Below are 22,702 nucleotides of genomic sequence, written 5' to 3'. Positions count from 1 at the left end.
GACGCAGTTGCGCGTAGTGTAGGGGTCGCAAATGCAACAAATGTGCCATGCAGAATTGCAATTTTCTACTATGAGTATGAAAATCAACGGCTGTAGAGGCGGCGCGTGTAAGAAGGAGGATGCTGGGAAGCAGCAGATTGACAAGAGTCGGCGCTATAGAGAGAAAATAAAACGAACTCCAATAGAAAGTAAATAAACGGAAAATAAATAAGAGAAAAACCAGATGACCATAAGAGCCATTGGGGCTGGCTAGGGGAGGAGGTGATTGGAGCCAAAGCTTCAAACCCCCTCCGATGGATGTAATATCTTGGCGACTATGGTTAGGCAACTTAATGGAGAGAAAAAAAAAAAAAAAGAGCCAAAACACTAAAAAGATCAATTAAGTCACTGTGCTCCTTCAATTCTAATTTCAGATTTTGGAGTCGCGATCCACTGGTAAGAGATGAGGCGTGTATGCTAAGGTTCCAACTTGATATTTAGGGAGTCACTGAGATAATAAATAAAAGTAAAATAAAAACATACAAAAAGGATAGTTCCAATAATCGATGTATATAACAGTTTCTACATTGCCATTGGGAACAATTTTCAAGGCTATGGCCGAAAGATAAGCCTTGACTTGACTATATAGATATATATATGGAAGTTGCTGGGATCATTTTTATAGATAATTTTTATCGATCGCTTTAATTTTTTTTTTTTCACTATTTTTTCAAATTATTAAGATATTTTTTAAAAACAAAAAAGATTATATATTCATTTAAAAATATTTACTTAATCACTAAAAAATAAATAAATACTAAATAATCATTTCGATAGATGATTAGAATGTGATTCTAGTGTTTTCCGATATATATACAAGTAGCCAGTAAATAGTTGTGAACCAAATTTTTAGTTGTCCACTTTGTCGGACTTGATGAGGTCTTCATGGTGTGCTATGGCTGAGCTTTAAAGAATTGACAGATGATGTGCGCTGTACGCCTGACCTTATTTGAAAGATGGAAAGGCCGGATGCACTACCAAACACGCAGGTCACGATGGGGAGACACTAATTATTAAGTGGCTTTTCAGTTTTCCTGTGCCACACATGATGGTGATTATCCAAACGCATTAGCGTGGTTGATGATGAAGTTCCAGAACAAAACACACAAAAAACAAATAAAAAATAAAATGTATATATCATTTGCCTTTTTAGGCTACCCAATGACCAGTGAATTGCAGTAGTAGTTCGAAAGCATGACGTTATAATTAGAATATGGTTTATTTATGAAGTTATATTCTGCAAGGATTATCTAATACTTCAGATTGAATCATAGTTATACATGAATGTATTAATTAAGGTGCATGGTTTCTTAGAAAGTTTCTTCCCAAGCCTAGAGGATATATATAAAATAGATAAATACATCATCGATCTCTATAAGTGCATGTTTAAAATTACGGTAGAAAATATAGCTTATAATTTTAGAACTTATAGCTTATAACTTATGTAATAAGTTTTACTATTAAAAAGTTATTTACTGTTTGATGGCTATAAATTTAAAACATTTTCAAACATATTACGTTTATTTGGAAACAAATTAAAAAAATACTTTTTGAGGTAGAAATAACGATTATTTAAATTTTTAAAAATTATGATCATAACATTAAAAGTTTGAAAGTTGTAATTATCTTAAAGTTCTATAAATATTTTTACCTATTGATAGTGTTTTTAAAATTCAAATTACGTTCCGCATTATTCAAGAAATCACGTTTGAGAAAATGTATCAAAATGATACTTTTCTTTAAATATACTTTTTAACTTGTTTGAGATTAAAAGTGTTTTAATATGTAATACCGACTTAATTTTTTCATTAAAGAGCTTTCAAGAATATTTAAATACTTTTTAAAACTCCTATTGCAATCCTAATAAGACCCTAAGTCATAGAATTACAAGTTTATTATGAGTATTTAACTTTTTTCTGCATAATTGAAGCTGGCATGCATGGCGATAATAAATAATAAGATAAGATACACTCAAAGTATCTCTTTAATCGGAAGGATATGTCTATATAACCGATTGTAGAACATGACATTCAGCACTAAATCCCTTCATGGAATTAGTGGGTTATCCACAAATGGTGATGAGACTATATGATCAGCAGGTCATTATGGATCCCATTACTGTGATATTTTACAAAAATATTGCGACGGAGAAACCGTATCCACCAATGGTACTGCCATTCTCAATAATGCAAATGATCAATGACAATCGAGGTTACCTGTATTCCAATTATTTACAAAACCTAAAAACAAAACAATAACCATATATTCAAATATAACAAGTATGCATATGATCAACAGATCTTAAACACATGACATTGGCTGGATATATAACTCCATCTTATGCATGCAGCAATATTGAAGAGCACTGCACAGAACAAGTGAAGGCTCAAACGTCTCTAAGCTGCTGGATAAATCAAGCTAGTTTAATTTCCGGCCCGCCAATCAAGGTTGGTAATTAATTAAAGTTTTCATTTCACTTTTATTTTATTTTCTTTCAACTTTTAATTTTTCCACAAGAGTAGGCACCAAGTGAGAGTTTTAATTTGTTTCATAAAATCATGTGGCCTCCAACAGATAATGGAACAACTATCCTCTGTGATCTCTCTCTCTCTCTCTATATATATATATATATCGAGGTTATTATAGTATTGTATTTTTCCAGTGCGGAGTAATTTATCTTTTGCTTGAAAATTCTTAATCGCCAACGAATATAAAATAATCTATTAACATGGTAGCCTTTTTTATTAGGAACATGATAGTCTTATTATGGGTTTACTCTCTATTATCGTTGTGTTTCGTGCATCTTTGGGCCTTGCTCTAAGCACCTTGGATCTTTAGTCTTGGACCTGCGAATATAAAAAAAACACCGTGAGATGGCCGGAAAGTCTCCAATGCTAAAATCATTATCGTCTTTAGAAAAGTGTGTAAGCGAATAGAGAGAGTTCAGAGAATCTAACTCTTGTCCCAATACGTTGGAGTCATTTTTATACTTGGTCCCTGGGATTAGGTGCCCATGCTTTGTGGCAGGGGAGATGTCCTCCCCGTGGTTCCTTCTGTCATGCCTATTTAATGCGATGTGACTTTCTGAAGAGTGCATTTAATGTGGTGTGACCCTCTAGGGAGAGTGCATTTAATGAGGCGTGACTCTCTACCTGGGAATGCATTTCGTCTTGTTCTTCCTTCTTCTTTCACTAGAAGATCGAGGGTCTCCCACCCCATTCACTCTCTTGTCCCGTCAAGGCTATTTGGGACTTAGTTCCCTTATGTTGGCGTGCTACACCCTCCTTTATGCTAGGGTGGTTTTTCCGTACTTCCCAAGTGGTCCTCACCTTCTGTTAAGGGCTAGGAACCCTTTAACTAGGCTGACGGATTGCCAGTTGGCCTGGGCCTCTTGTGATATTGGACTCAAGCTCTAGGCCTTTGGCCTGGGTGAAAAATCTTCTAATAGTTACCCCGCCAATTCTCATCGGGCTAACCCGATGAGAATTTCTTCTTCCCCTTTCCTTCATGGTTGTCATCACTTGGTATCCTTTATGACGCTTTTGCCTTTTGGTCCCTCCGCGTGTCGGGCCCTTAGGTTCCCTTCTGCATTAATGACTGTCAGGTGGTTTCTCAAGCTTCTCATTGCGTGTTCGCGAGATTTGAAATGCTTCGCTTCTCATAATCAGCTTGTGGGAGTTGGAAGGCCAACCACTACTCCTCTATATAAGCTCTGCCTCACCTTTCTCGCTTTCTTCTTACTTCATTTGCCCTCTCTTTGCGCCCTTGTTCTCTCCTTCTTCACCCTTACTCCCCCAACGGCGGCTAAAAAGTCCGATGAGCCTACGGTTTCTGATGAGCAAGATCTTCCCGAGGCCTATGCTCCAACCTACGCTGGTTGTCATTGGCACTAGGAGGCCTCACATGACTTTTTGCCGTCTCTAGTTTCCACTTACCGCATTCCTGACATGGTGTTCTTCGAGATTCTTGGGCCTTGGTATAGGGCCGTCAATGCTGACGGCTTCACACGATGCATCACCCTCTTTCCTAGTATGTTCTCCTATGAGTTGAGGCTACCTTTCCCTCACTCCGTTCGATAAGCTTTGCACCATTTTAGTCTGGCTCCCTCCCAACTTCACCCGAACGCTTGGCAAATCCTAATATGTTGCTGCATCCTGTGGATGCGTGCACTGTTGAAGTTCGACCCTAAGCACACCTACTTGACTTGCTGTGAATTCCTCCTAACCCACAATATAAAATGGGGCATTGGGGATATTTGTAGCTTCAATGCTATAAATGCCCTTGTCGTACTAGAGGCGAGATATTGTAAAATCGCAGACCGGACTAGCAAATTCTTCTTCGTTTGGTCGAGGGTGGCAGTTCCCTATTGGGCAAATCAATCTTGTTGAGTTTCCGATCAGGGCCTGGTGGGTTGTCGTTCCTAGCAACAAGGCTATGCGACTGACGGCCACGCCCAAGGAGTTGCATGCATAGCCATCGTCAAAGAGTGGGCGAGAGAGCACCCCTTTGATGCACCTTCCTCCTATCGATTATACCATTCATGCCGATTGTGGCATTTCCATTCGGCCGCCTAGGGGTGCAACCCGACCAAACCGGTCTGTGGCTTGGGCTGACCCGACTCCCATGATAACACAAACCAACCCGACCCGACTAACCTGTTGTTTAAGAGTACTTTTTTTCAATGCCATTTTTTGGAATTTTCCCTTGCTGCAATCACGAAGAAGAAGCTAGAACCTTCAATCCTTCATGCCCAAAACATCCATTCTTCGACATTTGTCCACTGAAGAATAAAACATCTAGCCCAGCTCAAGCTTCAATTTCATCCTCTTCATGCCAGAATGAGCTACTTCATTGGAATTTTTCATTCATTTTTGAAAGAAAAAATATGCAAGACAGCCTGATGGTTCGTACTTTTGGACCCAATTCAATAAAGTGAGCATTAGAGACTTTGAATCATTAACCCTTCGGTTAACTTGGGTTTCAACAGAAAATAAGGGGCTGAAAAAGAGGAAGACAAAGTGAAGACATGGAGCAAACCAGGTGCGGGGAGAATCTTGGATTGGCGTTGATTACGCCCAAAGAATAATGCGGTAGTTGTAGCACAACTTTGGGGTGTCGATTCTACAGGGAGACAAATTAAAAGAATAGCAAGAGGAACAAACAAACTAAAGAAAAATATTAAATAAGTAATGAAGAACAAAGATTAATTTTAAATATAAATTAAAGTGAAGCAAAGTGATTAACGGAAAAAATACTCAAATTTGACAAACAGTAGAGCGTGGGGAATCCCTTGCACAAATTTGATATTTTAATTATTCTTAATTCATTGGATAATTCAATTAGGAATTCAATTCCAGAAATTCTCAATCGGAATGTATAGATTTATAAACCAAAATCAAATCAAATTTAACTCTTTAAAAAATCATTCACCACTTTTAAAAAAACGTAAATTACTATCTTTATTGAGAAAATCCAACGACGACAATATACTCAGGGAGCGATATTGCAGCAAAGAATTAAATTAATATAGATAAATAATTGATCCAAACATAATCAAAGAACTAATCCATTCAATAGAAAAAGTATGACTGAATCCATAAACAGAATAAATTCTATGATTATTCGGAGAAGAAAACATCAACGATGAATTGAGAATGATAAAACAAAAGAGTTTTAGTAATTGAAAATCAAATACATGAATTAAAAATAAATTAGAAATACCATCTAATGTGAAAGTTCATTCCTAATCCTATTTGAGAATTTAGTTACCCATAAATATATTGGACAAAAAAAATCTTTAGAGAAAACTGAAGCGAACGGTGGCTATGGAAGTGATTTTCTCTTCTCTTCAGATCTGCCTCTTATACCTCCTCCTCTTTCCTCCATTTCGTGCTAATAATATGCTTATATAGGGTAGGAAAGAAACCCTAATGTCCTCTTAATTTCCGCATAAAAAAATCGCCTAAATTTTAGGATTTATCTTAGTAGCCATATACGCCCTTCAGGAGTTTGAATTTGGAAATCTTTATTAGAGACAAAGTTATAACCCTTTAAGATAGGTTTCTAATGCATCAAGAATCGCATCAATCCGATATGTGAGTAAAAGGATACAGTCAAAAGACTAAAGTATATCCAGACTGTCTCCTAGGAAATTTCAGACTTGGACTTCTTATGGTTTCATTTTATGATTTGTTTTTCTTTTTCTTTTCTTCCAAATTGCTCTCAAACCCCAGGAATGTCCTCCTTTAAATTTGACTGGGCTTGACTTGCTCTTTTATAAACTCTGAAATAAAACATAAAAAAACTGTTTAGGAGTATTCCAACGTAAATAGAAATTTAATTTAAGAATACACATTAATTCCTATGATTTCTATTCACATTTTAGCATTTTAGTCCAATAATAGAGTATTTAGAGTGACTTTTGCACACTCATCAGGCATCTACGGTTGGAGTAGATAAATACGACGAACGAAGTAGACGAATGTCTCTATGCTTGTTGGAGTAGACAATGATGATGAACGAAGTCAACAAATGGAGTCAATGGTGATGACGAATAGTGATGATGGTGATGACAAAGAAAAATGGGGAGGGATTGCTGCTAGGGTTTGAGATTTGGAGAGGGATGGCATATGGTTTGAGAAATTGGAAGGGATGGCTACTAGGGTTTGAGATTTGAGGAGGATGGCATACGATTTGAGCATACGGTTTGAGAAATGGAGGGATGCTTTTGCGTGTTAAAATGTATTAGTTGGATCAAAATTGACAATTAGCGGGTTTGACCCATAAGTCAGTTTAACCCACTTTTTATCTTAAGGTTCAGGTCGGCTCATACGGACGGGCCGGGTCAGTACCTTTTTTGCACAGGCGTACGGCCTCCAGTGGCCTCGTCGAAGAAGCACTCCCCGAGCCTTCCCTTTGAGGGTAAGGGGAAGAAACCTCGCACAGAAACAACCAAAGCCAGTAGTGACCTGCATATCTTATGGGTCAATTGGCGAGGGCGGCTGGCATTTAGCAACCAAGACCTATGATGTTTGTCCTGAGCCCAGTCTCTCAAGTGTCTTCTGTGGATCGTACACGTGGACTAGTGGAGTCCCAACCCATCCTGTCTTGGCGTGCCAACTGCTCCTTCTCTAACAGAGGTGCCTATCATGCCCGCATGGCCGTAGGACCTATCTCGGAGGGGTAACTAGCTCCAAATGTACTTCTAAGGGGATTTTCTGTATGAGATTACTCGTCGGTTGTTTGTAGTTAGGTTGCCTCCTGGGGCTAATATGGAGATGAGACTTCTTCTTTGGTCTCTGTTACTCATTCCATGGTCGGGGATTTAGTCTCTGGTGGTGCTCCCATGGTCTTTGCAGAGGAGTCCGATTCTTCCAAGGGGAGTATGCCTTCACCAGAGCCTTCCCGTGGTGGAGCTTCCATAGGCAGTATCATGGCCATTATCGTTGTTGTTCATCTCCTAGCAAGGAAGTCGAGTCCCTTGTAACTTACCCTTCAACCGACGACGAGGTTGTAGTAGCTGTCATGGGGTCGAAGAAGGGTGGCCTGCTTGCTTCAGGTGAGGAGAATGATCACTCCTTTTCCTAAGGGGATCCACTGCCTATGACTAGGGGTCCTCCCAACCCTTCAGCTTGTGGACCGGATAAAGAGGTCTCGAGTGAAGTAATAAGTGTTGGGTTGGACACCAACGATCATATCCCGCAGGTGATCTCAGTGGACATTATCTCGGCATCCACTTGCCTTGAAGTAAGGGGTGCACAGGTGAAGGCTCTGGAGTGGGTGTTTAGATCTCGATAGGTTTTTTTGTCTGAGGTTTTCCATCACTCTGATTTAGTTCATTTTCTTCCCATTTTGACTCTTCCATCTCTTGTCATGGCGGGTTGTAGGGTGCCAACATGTTGGTCGACTTCATCGTGATTTGGGAGCTTCACTTCATGGTGAAGATGGCTCTTTACTATGCAAGCGGGGAGAGGGAGGAGAGAAAGTGCCTGGAGGTGGAGTTGGCAACGATGATGGGGCGAGCCGTCTCAGCCTAAGAGTTGCTGAGCCAGCTTTGGGTGGAGACTGAGGAAGTGAGGGGTCATCGAGACTTTGACACCCAAGGGTTCAAGTTGTAGGAGGGGGAGTGCTCGTCCCTATCGGTCACCTTGAAGTACTAAGAAGACTTACTATTGGCTGCTTAGGCCAATTAGGAGAAGACGAGGGCGGAGAAGGCGTTGAAAGAGTTGGGAGTGGCTCAACAGAAGATTGCTGCCCAGGACATAATTATCAAGTACTAATAGAGCAATTTGGCTTATGTGCAAAAGGTTGCTAGCTGCCTGGGTGATCAACTAGGGAAAGCCCTTTATGTCCACGATGACTCTTAGGCAAATGGGTATATTGAAGGCCTCAAGACAATGCGGGATCACATTATTTTGAATCCTCAAGCGGGTTCTCAAGCACTTGAGGCACATTTGAGGGCTTTCAATCTCTGTAAACTCAAGTCTAATCTTGTTGTCCCTGAACATGGTGGCAAGATTGGTCAAGCGATGATGCCAAACTCCTTTCCTCCTAAAGATGAAGCCCATGTGGCCCTCCCTCTTGAAGGTGCCAAGGTTGACCTTGCCGGGCACTTACTAGACCTGGATGCTCCAGAGGTGGGCTTCATTGAGTCCAAGGAGGATTTTGATGGCTCCCTTATTTGATTTTGTATCTCCTCCCCTTATTGGCATGATGTAAATTTCTCTATTTCAGTCTTTTTCTTTATACGGACCGTGACAATTAATGCATTAGTATACTTGTATATACATTTTTGTTTCTCGTCATACCACCACGTCCTTTGCCTTGTGGTCATTTTATCATTCTTCTCTTGCCCATTTTTTTCCTGCCGATTGGTTTGTCAGGACTTTTTGCTTGCCTTGTCCACCATGGTTTGAGATGCCCCTTTAAAAAAAGAGGGAGACCTGCACTTTGTAGTCTTGCCATGTGTAAGCTCCCGGGCTCCTTTATTAGGCCTATTTGGAAGCTGATGCAACATGCATGGGTTCCCATGTACTTTGGGTCGTTACTACATTAATGGTGCTAGATGGCCTTTGTGGTGAGTGGCACGAGATCCATCAATGCCTGTTGCAAGATACGCGCAGTGCATGTTGCAGGATTTGTGCAGAACTCACCATGCCAAATTTGATGGGGCCTACAGGATACACATATGGATTCTGCTCTGGAGAACTCCAGGCCCAATGAGCTTTTTCATGTTGTACGAGGCTCATTAGAGGAGGGCCCGCTATAGGCCGGCATTGAAGCAAATGTTTGTAAACTCCTCACAACTTCCAGTAGTGGCCTTGGATGGGTTGGGAGCACTGAGGACCGAGCATAAGTTGTCAGGCATTGTCAATTTAGGATTACCTTCCATGAAGGAGGGCACCACGGACCTCGAGGAGGTAGCATCAAAGGTTGTGTTGTACCTTGTCACTTGGAGGTGTGTTCCAAAGGTGGTGGGGTCTAGAAGCCCTGACCATGCCGTTCATCTATTTGTTCCTCCTCATGACTCGATGTGTAGTTCATGCTTTATCCAAATGTCGTGACTCAGGCTACGAGCGATCGGGCCTGCTCTCCTCCATGGGGGAGGTTGGGTAGCCGAGGGGACTAGACCCACCTGTCGACCCTCACATGGAGGTTAGTCATTTCGGGCAGTTTGTGTCTGTACTCACTCCAGTCTGTTGACATCACAAGGAAGGTAAGTAAGGGATAGGTTGGCATTGATCCCACTCTTCATCGATGTGGAGGTTGGGGTAAGTTATTGGGTGGCCGAAGGGCCTAACCTGCTCTCCACTGCGGAAGGGTCAAGATGGTCGTTTGCTCATTTCACCTTTTGGAATCTTGCCGAGAGGTAAGTACAGGGCAGTTTGAGACTAGATTCACTCCCACCTATTGATACTCACAAGGAAGGTAAATTTTCATGCAACCAATAGCTAGCTCGCACTCTTCTGTGGGGAAGGTAAAGTAGCACTTAGGCATGACCTACCCCTTTGGTGTCCCATGGAGAGGTAGGTTGTCGTTTAAAGGTTCTGTTGGTGGAGACATATCTTGGCGAAGATTAATGCTAGTGGAGACATTGATCTTAGACATTGAATTTTGAAAAAAACTCATGTCTTTCATTAATGAATTTTATATAACAAAAAATGAAATTTACAAATTTGAAGGGATCTTTAGGCACCAGTTTGCTCCCCACTTTTCTTGCTTTTTCCATATATGCCTTCCTCTCCTTCTCTAGTTGTCGCAGGTTGAGTTATTGACAAAAGCTAGCTGCAGCTTCATGTGAGGTGCATACCCACACTGCTTGCTGGCCTTAATGGGTCAAGAGGCGAGCCATGGGCACCTCGCTAGTCCTCAGTTTCAACTCTTGCACATAGCACTCTTGGCCAACCGACCAAGAAGTAGCGAGGTACCATGCAACCAAGGAAGGAGGCCTTCACGACCAAGAATTCAACCATGACGGGGGCCATGCAAGGAGCGCTACTCGTCAAGACAAATGAGTGATTGTCGTGATTGGCTGAACCATCTCCCTAGAGAAGCACTACAGTGACATCGGAAGCAGTTGGAGTCAGGTAGCATCCATTCCCATGCCAGTGAATGCTTTTTAGAATAGGATGTCAACTGAGCTGCCATTGTTAATAAGGATCATTCTTGTGGTGAAGTTGGCAACTAGAATAGTCACCATTAAAACATCGTCATGTGGGTAGAGGACTCTTTCCTCCTCATCTTCCCTGAAGGAGATTATGGGTGCAGGTTAGCTCCTCCTATACTTGGTTGGGTGGTATGTTAGCTCCTCCTATACTTGGTTGGGTGGTATGTCGCCAAGTACACATCTCAATATTAGGCCTTCCTGGCTTGTGCCTTTCTCTCAGATGTGGTCACTTGTCCATTGGTGAATCCCCCTACTGTGGTTCTGATTTCTCTCAGTAGGAGTCCTTCTCACCTTGGTGACTGGAGTGGGGGACTTTGCGGAGGTCTTCTCTTGGTTTTCCTTCGTTGCGGGCTCTCTGATCTTTTTTGCTATCACCCCTATCAAAGCTTCTTTCTCGGTACCTCATTCTCCACACTTGTTCTGCCCTCTGGACAGGGGGATATATCAGTGTTGCTCAATTTATAATCCCTTCGTCCTCGCATGGAGTGATAGTCTTTTGTATTGTGGGTGGTCGATTGATGATAGGTGCAATAAGACGAGTTGGCTGGTCACCCTCTTGGGTGAGCTAGCGCTTGTCCTTTTGGATGGCGAGTGCCAAGTGGTCTTGTCGAAATCCTGCACCCTTCGAGAGGGGCTCCTCCCTCCTTCCATTGTCCAGCCTCCTTTTTGCCTTTTCTTGAGTAAGGCCCCTAGCCGTGGCCTTCACTTTCTTGTTTGCCTACTCTAGTTCTTTCTTCCTTGGTTCAGTCAAAGTGCGAAATGTGTCCTCGGTGTTGATGAAGTTATTAGCTTGATCCATAAACTCCCACAGTGTGGTGGGGGTCCTCTTGGCCAGCTCTGCCTCAAACTAGGACTGGGGCCACACTCACCCTAGAAGGGCCACTAGGGTGATCTTTTCGTCTTGATCCTCCACCATCATGCACTCCATATTGAACCTAGTTAGTTACGCTTTCAGGCTCCCATCCTCCCCTTGCTTGATGGTGAGAAGGTACATCGCGGGGCTACTTCTTCTTTTGCTTGCCATGAATTGTGTGAGGAATAGTTGGGCTAGTTCTCTAAAACTGTTTTACATCCAACAAAGACATGTAAGTGATCATAAGTAACATCCTTGCCAATCCAAACTCTATCTGGTACATCAAATTGTGGGAGACATGGTGTGAGATTAAGAACATGTACAACTATACTTAAAGCCTCACCCCAAAAAGATCTAGGCATTTGTGCCTGTGAAAGCAAACATCTCACTCTCTTAATCAATGTTTTGTTCATCCTTTCAGGTAAATTATTCAACTGAGGAGTCTTTAGAGTTGTCATTTGATGTCAAATACATTGCTGTCTACAATAGTCATCAAATGGGCTTGAATACTCTTCTCCGTTATCAGTTTGGATGCACTTCAGCTTCTTTCCAGTCTGCCTCTCAACTAAAGCCTAAAATTGTTTTAAACATTTCGAATACTCAATCTTTTCTTTTCAAAGTATAGACCCACGACTTTATTGAATGATAAGCTTTTAAAGTCACAAAATACAAGGAGCCACCAAGTGTTCTTGTCTTCATGGGACCACAAAGATCTAAATGCACGAGATCAAGTATACCTGACTTTCTTGAAGGAGGAGAACTTTTGAAGGAAACTCTATTCTACTTCCTTGCCAAATAGTGAGTACAATTTTTCAAAGATGCACTCTTCATTCCAGACATAAATTTCTTTTTAACCAATATTGCCAGGCCTTTCTTACTCATGTGGACAAGTCTCTTATGCCACAATTGTATCGTGAGCTCATTCTCTATAACATTAAGAATGCTATTGGAAAGCCTTGCATGTACGATGCATAAAGCTGAAACCTTCTTGCCTCTAGCCATAATCATAGTACCCCTTGTGAGCTTTCATTGCCCATTACAAAAGGTGTTGCAATACCCTTCATCATCAAGTTTATTTGTAGAAATCAAGTTCAAATGGATATCAGAACTGTGCTTTACATCTCTAAGAATGAGAATTGTGCCGTTATTTGTTTCCAAGCACACATCTCCAATGTCAATAATTTTAGCCAAGCTACCATTGTCTATCCTTACTGTGCCAAAGTCATCGAGTACAAAGTTTGTGAAGAAATCCTTTTGGGGTGTAGCATGAATGGAGGCACCACTATCAATCACCCAGCTAGTTTCATGAGAAGCAATATTTACAACATCATTATCATCATAAACAATGAAGACATCTCCAGTAGTAGTGGTGGCAACTTGATTATCATCCTTTTCATCAACGTTCTTATTCTCATTCCCTTTCTCCTTGTATTCTCTTTTCACTTTTTCGCAATATTTATTGATACGACCCTTCATGCCACAATGATAGCACTTAACATTAGCAAACCTATTTGACTTGCTTCTAACCTTATCTCTATTCTTTAGACCTATGCTTTCAGTCCTCCCCCTCTTTTTTGTAACCAAGACCTCTAACTATAAAGAGGAACGTTTTGATTTTCTTTTCATCTCTTCATTCAAAACACTGCTTTTCATTAGATCCATATTGATTACACCATTTGGGGCTGAGTTAGATAATGACATTTTAAATGTCTCCCAAGAGTCCGACAATATACCGAGCAAACACAATCCCTGTACCTCATCGTCGGAGTTGATACCCATTCCAGCCAATTGATTAATTATTCATTAGAATGTGTTCAACTGATCTATCAATGGAGTTCCATCTTGGAATCTCAGAGTTATCAAATGCTTGATTAAATAAATTTGATTATTTCCAGTCTACCGAGCATATAATTGTTCAAATTATTCTAGAGTGTAAGTGCATGTGTCTCTCCACTAATATGGTCCAAAACATTATCATCTACAAATTGCTTGATGTATCCACAAGCTTGTGGATGTTGCAAAGTCTATTCTTCGTCAGATTTATCTTCAGGCTTCTTAGAAGCAAACACCAATAAATGAAATTGCTTCATGAATAAAAGATCTTCCATTTTTCCTTTCTAAGTATGATAATTAGAACCATTCAAATTAACAATTCTACTCAAATTAACTTCCATTATTCAACATAAAATATTCAATGGTTATAACAAAAGTTTTAAAAATTGTACCATACCTGCTGCTATAGTCGATATTTACTGTTCCGGAATAGTAGCCAGCACAGGAGAGGTATGTGTTTCATACCGGGTCAAATACCGGCTGAAATTAAAGTATTTTTGTACTTAATGTAAAAATCCTTCTTTTTTCTTTGTAATTTTTACTCAAATTCTCACATATGAATTCTATTGTCTAAACTTTTTTTGATCCCCTTTTCTTGAGAACTAGAAATCAAATCCTTACTCTCATTTTCATGATGAAGATGAGTGATTATTTTTTTTAATAGTTAGATTGAGAACATTGAAGAATTATTGAGTTTTATAAATATGTGGTTTAACTTTTTAAGACTTGCATTGATGTTATTTTGAAATATAATTTATACATATATAATTAATTTATTTATATATAGACTATCCCGAAATGGTGTCATTATCGAAATATTTCGTTTTAATACCTTAACCGAAATGGTATTCAAAACTTTGGTTATGACCCCGCTTTGATACCACTTTAGAGTTGTCCCACATTAGTTGTAGGAGAAGTTGGTGGTCAATTTATAAATGTGAGAGAAAGCCTAAGACTTGAGCTAGCTTTTGAGGTTGAGATAGGTTTAAAACCACCCTACATCTCTCTCCCTCAACTAGTTTCACATTTCAAAAACTTTCTAATCCTCCTCTCTTAGGATTGCATCCTCCATAGTGCTGCATCCCTTTCTCCCTTGAAATTGTGCATCTCACCAATTAAATGCCCTCCTTTTCATGCATCTCCAATGTCGAGTCTCCAGGTGGCATAGATTTTCTTGTCAGATTTCAAGTCGAGATAGAGAGAGTCACCTGAGGTGGGGGTGCACCTGTTGAAAAATAAACTTAATTTAATTGTGTCTTTTGGTAGATTCTTGACCTGAAATGAAGGTTCATCTCGAAAGAAGTAATTCATATATTTAGAGATTCATGTACTTGGGTGTTTGCATACTAGGGAAGTTCATGTATTAGAGTAAATGCTAGGTGAATCTACAAGCCTATAAATACCCATGTATGCATTGACACAATGTAAGCCACTAACGAAATAATTGAGTTAGAGAAATTTCAGAAATAGTCTCTCTTCTCTTCTCTCAAGAATGGGATATCAGTTTTTTCTCCTCCAACAGCACCGTGAAGGCCTGACTTCGCACCCTGGGGGTTGGGAGTTGTAGAGCTATGCGTGCTCTATGGTAAAATTTTGGACAACACGATGTACAAATGGGTACTGAGCTTCAGACTCAGAAATTTCAAAAACTTTTAATAAATAACAATCGAGCTTCCTATTCCTTCGTGCCGCATCTCCTCTAGGTTTGTTTTTACACTGCCAAGCTCCTCCCAGTTGATCCCTATCATGAACCACAGAGTGGTGTTCCACGTCCCATGCAAGCTGTAGTGCCGTAGCCTTCCCGTTTCCAAACCACCATACACCATGTGGCCTACACGAAGCCTGTTGTGCACTCCAGCCTATGCAAAATCACACAAGACGATATTTAAGTGGTTCAGCAAATTGCCTACGTCCACTGGAGCCTATTTTACTGAATTTGTACGAGATTACAAAAAACTCTACAAATTCTCTTTCACATCTTCTCTTTTCTCTCTGTTTTCCCACACCCCTTCTGCACAACTGAGCTCTCATTTTTATAGGAGAGAGCAGCTTCAATCCCAGAGGAATTCGGTGCAGCAATTTGCTATAGATTTTGGGGGATCATTTGCTGAAGGAACTGTGGGTGGGTGGCGCCTAATACTCCAAAATAGAGAACGGTGTTGAGTTTGCAGGGGGTTGGTTTCACACTTAGGGTGGTTCAACAATCACCCCCTCTACTCAAGTGTGCCATACCAGTCTGTTTGTAAACTGATTCATTTTTCAAATGAACGCACCTCATTCTTTGACATGAGAGACTTCTGCTATCGAATATGCTCCAATGCACTGGAAGGTGCTCAGCAGTGTACAATACTGATCAAGTCCAAACGGTGTTGGAACTTGATCCCTGTGACGACTTTCGTCAACATATCTGCTGGATTATCTTCAGTGCCAATCTTCTGAAGTTTGATGTCCTCTTCTTCTAATATTTCACGTACAAAGTGAAATCAGAAATCTATATGTTTTGTTCGAGAGTGATATACTTGATTCTTGGCCAAATGAATTGCACTTTGACTGTCACAATAAATGGTAACCTCTTGCTGCTTAAAGCCCAAATCTGTTACCAATCCCTGTAACCAAATAGCTTCTTTCATGACTTCTGTTACAGCCATGGATTCAGCCTCAATGGATGATAGTGCAATTGTCGACTGTAAAGTTGATCGCCAACTAACTGGTCCTCCAACCATAGTGAACACATATCCAGTTGTCGATCGTCGTTTGTCAAGATCACCTGCATAGTCTGAGTCAACATATCCAGTTACTAGACTATCTTCACTCTTTTTAAATTTTAAACCAATATCTACGGTCCCTAAAATATACCGTAGAATCTACTTAGCCGCATGCCAATGAACCTTTTCAGGATTATGCATATAGCGACCAACTAAGTTAACGGCCTGAGAGATATCAGGTCGTGTCCACACCATGGCATACATTAAGCTTCCAACAATACTTGCATATGGGACATTCCTCATGTAGTTCCACTCTTCATCATCTTTAGGAGACTGCAATGCACTGAGCTTGAAATATGGGGCCATAGTCGATGTTGAAGCGTTGTAGTATTCTCTTCAAATACTGCTTCTGAGTAAGGTGAATTGTACCTTTCACCCTATCTCTGCTGATCTCCATCCCCAATATTCTCCATATTTCTCCCAGATGTTTCATTTCAAACTCATGACTTAACTGAGTTTTTAAGCTATTTATCTCTCCCTTGCTTTTACATGCAATTAACATATCATCTACATATAAAAGTAAATAAATGAAAGACCCATTTGCAAGTTTTTTGAAATACGCACAGTGATCGTATTGGCAACGAGTGTATTCAGATCCATCATAAAGCGGTCAAACTGCTTATACTATTGCCAAGGTGACTGCTTCAAGCCATAGAGAGACTTCTTCAGACTACATACCCGATTTTCTTTTCTAGTTTCCTTAAAACCTTCTGGTTGAGACAGATAAATCTCCTAATCCAGATCACTATGTAAGAAAGCTATTTTCACATCAAGCTGTGCTAACTCAAGATCATATTGTGCAACCAAAGCTAGCAATATCCGAATGGATGAATGTTTCACAATAGGAAAGAATACTTCACTGTAGTCAATTCCCTATTTCTGAGCATAGCCCTTGGCTACTAACCTAGCTTTGTATCACACTTCATTTTTAGCAGCTTGATCATCTATCTGATTGAAGATCTACTTACAGCCAATTGTCTTTTTTCCTTTTGGAAGCGGCACAAGCTCCCAAGTCTGGTTCTGGTGAAGAGACTGCATCTCTTCATTCATCACCTTTTTCCATTCAACTTGTTCAATGGACTGTATGGCTTCTCTGTAAGTGGTTAGGATCTCACCCCCTTCAGCTAGTAATGCATATGTCACATAGTCTGCAAGACGTGTCAGTACACGTTTCTCTCGTCTCGGTCTGTTGGTTGCAATTGATTCGGGTTGACATAGAGGTATTGTGACTGGACTATCAAGCTCATCTTGTCCGTGCTCTCCATTTGTTTCTCCAGAACCATTTTGAGTGGAAAACTCCACCTTTTGCGAATCACTAGGTGTTTCGCTATCATGGCTGCCTTCATTGGAATTTTTATGCTTATGTGACTTAAGCATCTCAAATTCGTTGAATGTAACATCTCTACTGATGATTACCCTTTTAGACTCTATGCACCAGAGTCTATACCCTTTTACACTAGTACTAAAGCTCAAGAATTTTGCTTTCTTGGCTCTAGGATCAAGCTTACTTTCTTTAGCATGATAGTAAGCAGGACATTCGAAAACGTGTAAAGAGTCATAATCAGTAGCATGTTTACCTCTCCACATTTCAGTGGGTGTCTTCTCATCATTGGCAGCTGTAGGTAGTCAGTTGATGAGGTGGTAGGCATATGTCACAGTTTCAGCCCAAAATTGTTTACTGAATCCAGCATTAAGTAACATACATCTCACTTTCTCTAGTAAAGTATGATTCATCTATTCTACCACACCGTTCTACTACGATGTACCTCGTACTGTGAAATGTCTAACAATTCCCTCTCTCCGGTATACTTCCATGAAGGGGTCTGAAGTGTACTTACCTCCATTATTAGATTTGAGCTGCTTGATCTTTCTGCTGGTCTGAGTTTCAACGATTTTCTTCCAATCAAGGAAGATTTTCAGCACTTCATCTATATTCTTCATTATATACACCCACACACGATAAGAATAATCATCCACAAAAGTTACAAACCAATGTTTACCTCCCAAAGATGCATTTTAGGTAGGTCCCCAAACATCGGAGTGTACATAGTCAAGTATCCCCTATGTATTATGTACAGCGGTTCCAAACTTGATCCGTTTTTGCTTCCCCAATACACAGTGTTCAAAGAAAGACAGTTTACCAGTCTTGGCACCTTTGAGTAAGCCTTACTTCACCAATGTTTGCAAAGATTTTTCTCCAGCGTGTCCCATACGCATATGCCAAAGACTGGTGGTGTCAGCATCAGTCTCATCTAGCTTCTCACACTTCTCACAGCATGTGGAAGCTCTTCTATCAACAGTACTTCCTTGCAATAAGTATAAGTTTTCTCACCTCAAGCCCTTCATTGCCACCTGAACTCCCATTAGTACTTTGAGAGTTTCGTCTTCAATGGTTATTCTGAATCCCTTTGAATCCAGAGATCCCAGTGAAATGAGATTCATCTGCAAGTCCAAAATGTACCGAACTTCTGTCGGAGTCTTGACGCTGCCATCGTGCAACTTTAACCAAATGCTACCTATTCCCCGAATCTTACAGGCACTGTCATTGTCCATAAGTACTACTCCACCCTCAATCTTTGTGAAGTCAGTAAACCAGTCCCGATTGGAACACATGTGATAGATACATCTGGAATCCATAATCCATTCATCGGAATGACAAATAGATGATGAATTTGTCAAGGCAAAATCCGAATCATCATCTATGTCCACGACATTGGCTATGATGGGTTGATTCTGCTGTTGTCCTTTCAGCTTGGAACAATCATTCTTCCAGTGTCCTTTGTTGTAACAAAAAGAATACTCTTCTCTGGCGAGCTTTCTTCCGACTGATGAACCACGTGATATGGTTCGGGTTTTCGATTGAAAACCTTTCTTCTTTCCGGGATACCTTGACTGTGGTCTCCCTCTTGCTGTTAGCACTTCACTTGATGTATCTTGTTGTACCTGCTTATCCTTTTTGCGGTACTCATTGCTAATTAAAGAACTAGATATATCTTCAAAACTAATCTTTTCCTTCCCATACAATAGAGTAGTAATTAAATGCTCATATGTATCAGGCAAGTACATATTGTAATTAAATGCTCATAGTAATTAAACGCCCAGAGCTACTGGCATTTTCAGAGCTCCTATCTCTTCCAGATCTTTCCATTTGAATTTAGAAAATTTAAATACAAAATTCCAAAATTCTTTTCCAACCATTTGTAATTTGGGGTCTAATTAAACAACATCTTGCTTCGAACATAGGAGTTGCTAAGAGTAAAATTCGAGAAAAAGAAGTGATTGTATGGGAAATACTTCAGGAAGTTATGCAGGGGCACCCCGTATTACTGAATCGAGCACCTACCCTGCATAGATTAGGCATACAGGCATTCCGACCCATTTTAGTGGAAGGGCGCGCTATTTGTTTACATCCATTAGTTTGTAAGGGATTCAATGCAGATTTTGATGGGGATCAAATGGCGGGTTTGAGTGGCATTTCACCCCTAACCATAACTCATCCGCTGATTCTTCAACATCAGTCGGTTCAGACCTCCACTTAGTTTCACCCAAGCTTCATCCTGGTCAAATAGTTGAAAAGCACTATTTGATTGTTGAAATCAGACTCCAAATGGCTTAGATCAAGCTCGACAAGAATCTGGAAAAACGGACGGTCCTAATCATCTGGCGCGTGAGATGCACGCGCTACAGTAGCGTCTGTGTGAGCATTTGGCGCATGTGGCACACGAGCCGCTTTTGTTGGGCGCATGTGGCGCGTGGGAGAGTGATCTGCACGCAAAGAAGACATCTAAGGTGTGTGGGCTTCACGCGTCTTCCTCCTTCTGGACGCGTAAGGGAGTGTGAGGCGTGTGGACTTCAACCTATTGTTGTGCACTCCGACCTTCGGGCATGTGGGCGTGCGTGGAGAGTGAGGTTCAGTCGTCTTCAACCTCCAGATGCGCGTCTGGCACATGGGTGCGCACTTCGATATTCTTGGGGCACGTGTGAGCTCCTCCGACCTCCATTTTCGATTCCGTTTGCGGCAATGGATTTCTGGACAGTGAGAACCAGAGCTCTAATACTAATTTTTGTGCACTTCGGCGTGTCCAAAATCACACAAGACGATATTTAAGTGGTTCAGCAAATTGCCTACGTCCACTAGAGCCTCTTTTACTAAATTTGTACGAGATTACAAAAAACTCTACAAATTCTCTCTCACGTCCTCTCTTTTCTCTCTGTTTTTCCACACCCCTTCTTCACAACTGAGCTCTCCCTTTTATAGGAGAGAGCAGCTTCAATTCCAGAGGAATTCGGTACAGCAATTTGCTGCAAATTTTGGGGCATCATTTGCTGCAGAAACTGTGGGTGGGTGGCGCCTAATACTCCAAAATAGAGAATGGTGCTAAGTTTTTAGGTGGTTTGTTTCACACTTAAGGTGGTTCAACAAAGCCATACCACCATAGGAATCATGCTCCCATCTCAGTCAACTGCGGTCCCTCACGGCCTTGCACCCTGCACCATCACAGAATCACCTAGCCCTTCTGTATGCCAAACACGAACCAAGAACCCAACAACCCCTGTTTTGCATGCATAAAAACAGAGCAGTATGATCAGCCACAGTTGCACTTAGCCCACCGTGTGCCACCCAACACTGTCGAGTTCTCTCCTACACGGCATTTTCTACCAGTCCACTATCGTGCTAACACGTAATCACAACACTCCCTTTGTTTTTCACACTCAAAACAGAGTAATATACTCCACCGTGTGCCAAAAACCACTGCATCTCACGAGCCCTTCCTCCTAGTCGCTCCTATGAGGAAAGGGCAACTGGGATCCTCACGCCACACTAGATCATCGCACGCCTCCTCTGTTAACTGTCATATGGTGAGCTTCTTTCTCCCTCATGTCGTGCTCAGTACTCTCTCTCTCTCTCTCTCTCTCTCTCTCTCTCTCTCTCTCTCTCTCTCTCTCTCTCTCTCTCTCTCTCTCTCTCTCTCATATCAGTGCTCAACCGCTTGCAACTTGATCGCCGTTATCCAGCCATAAGACACGGCCACTTGTTCTGCTGTTGCACCGTCCCTATCACAGTTGATCCAACCCCCCTCGGTGAGCCTAGTTTTACGTATGTTTGGTTTCTTTTCCATTTCAGAAATTTTGTTTGTAAATCCTTTTGTTTTAACTTCCCAATTTATGCTCTCTCTCTCCGAAAAGGTGGTGTGTTTTCTCTCTAAGTTTCTTGAAACTTAGAGGCTTCCTCTTGGACTCAGTCTGAAAGATACGTTATTGTTATAGTTTGCAGTAGTTCTCACACTTTAATTATCTGTATAGTGCTCAGAACAAGCCCGAGGTTCATGGCAAAGGAATTAACAAATCTATATGAGGGTCTCTGTCTCACGGAAGTAGAAAAACAAGAAGTTCTAATCCCACAAGAGGAAGTATCGCTGTTTGAAGAAAAGAGTAAGAGATGTCTAGCAGTGCTGGTGATAGCTGAATAGGAAGTGAATAAAAGGAGCCTTTCGAGCTACGATGAGTAAAGCTTGGCAAGTAACAGGACAAGTCTCTTTCAAAGATCTTGGGCAAAACAAATTTCTAGTAGAGTTCCAGAGTGCCATGGAGAAGACAAGGGTCCTTAAGAGTCGTCCATGGACCTTTGACAGGTTTTTAGTCAACATACAAGACTGTGAAGGTTGCCTAATGCCCAAAGACTTGTCTTTCACAAAGGAGAACTTCTGGATACAGCTTCATGACCTCCCATTTGCAAGAATGAATAAAACGATGAGGGAGAAACTGGGTGCGACAATGGGTGAAGTTCTTGCAGTGGATGTTGATGCAGGCGAACTAGCGTGAGGCAGAGACCTTAGGGAAAAATTCAAGTTGACATCACCAAAGCACTGTCAAGAGGCAGTTTTATCATCATAGGAACTCAACAATACTAGATCCCATTCAGATATGAACGTCTGCCTTTAATTTGTTTCAGTGTTGGGTTATCAAGCACCTTGGACCTTCGTGTCCAAATCCTTCGCTTGAAGAAAAATATAGGGAAGGAGAAGGAGCTCAATACGGTCAGTGATTACGAGCTAGCCCCCTAGCGAGAAGCAATCAGAATTATTCAAAAAAGAAAGATGAATCTGCAAACTCAGATGATGGGTGCCAAAACAACAATGAATCCAGTAAATTTGATAATGAAGAGCTGGCGCATGGTGCTAAAGGCAATAGTGTTGAGAAGTCTAATCACACTGACAGAGGTAGCTCAGGCACCAATATCTCTCAGAGCCCTTTCCTGAGGAAGGGCAACCCGCATGATGGTGCAGGAAGGCATGGGCAATCTGACTAGGCAACTTACCACCCTCATCCCCCATACTTACCCTGACATGCATATAGTAGCCCCAGACGAGTCTTGGATAACCTCTCCAGTTGTATCCACTATTGTTGTTTTAAATTCAGTAGGGTCTGATAGCCCGGTAAGGCAGGATACCACCTTCAGCTTACCCCTCTCAAAACTCCCCTCTTAAGCCTTCAAGAGGTGGCCCATCTAAATCAAGGCCCACTTGGAAGAGAAGGGCCAGAGGC

At 41.2% G+C, this 22,702-nt stretch overlaps 1 protein-coding gene across 1 annotated transcript in view; it reads left to right on the top strand.

The window, feature by feature from the left end:
* The first annotated feature begins 2,302 nt into the window (after window positions 1-2,302).
* LOC122315027 (glutamate receptor 3.6-like) overlaps window positions 2,303-22,702 on the top strand; it is a 31,464-nt gene continuing 11,064 nt past the window's right edge. Inside the window, exon 1 of the mRNA XM_043130709.1 lies at window positions 2,303-2,486. The gene's annotated coding sequence lies outside the window, so the exon portion shown is untranslated. The remainder of the gene's footprint in view (window positions 2,487-22,702) is intronic.

The sequence above is a fragment of the Carya illinoinensis genome, chromosome 7 (assembly GCF_018687715.1).
Source record: "Carya illinoinensis cultivar Pawnee chromosome 7, C.illinoinensisPawnee_v1, whole genome shotgun sequence".
NCBI lineage: Eukaryota > Viridiplantae > Streptophyta > Magnoliopsida > Fagales > Juglandaceae > Carya > Carya illinoinensis.
This window is presented reverse-complemented; position numbering and strand designations above follow the sequence as displayed.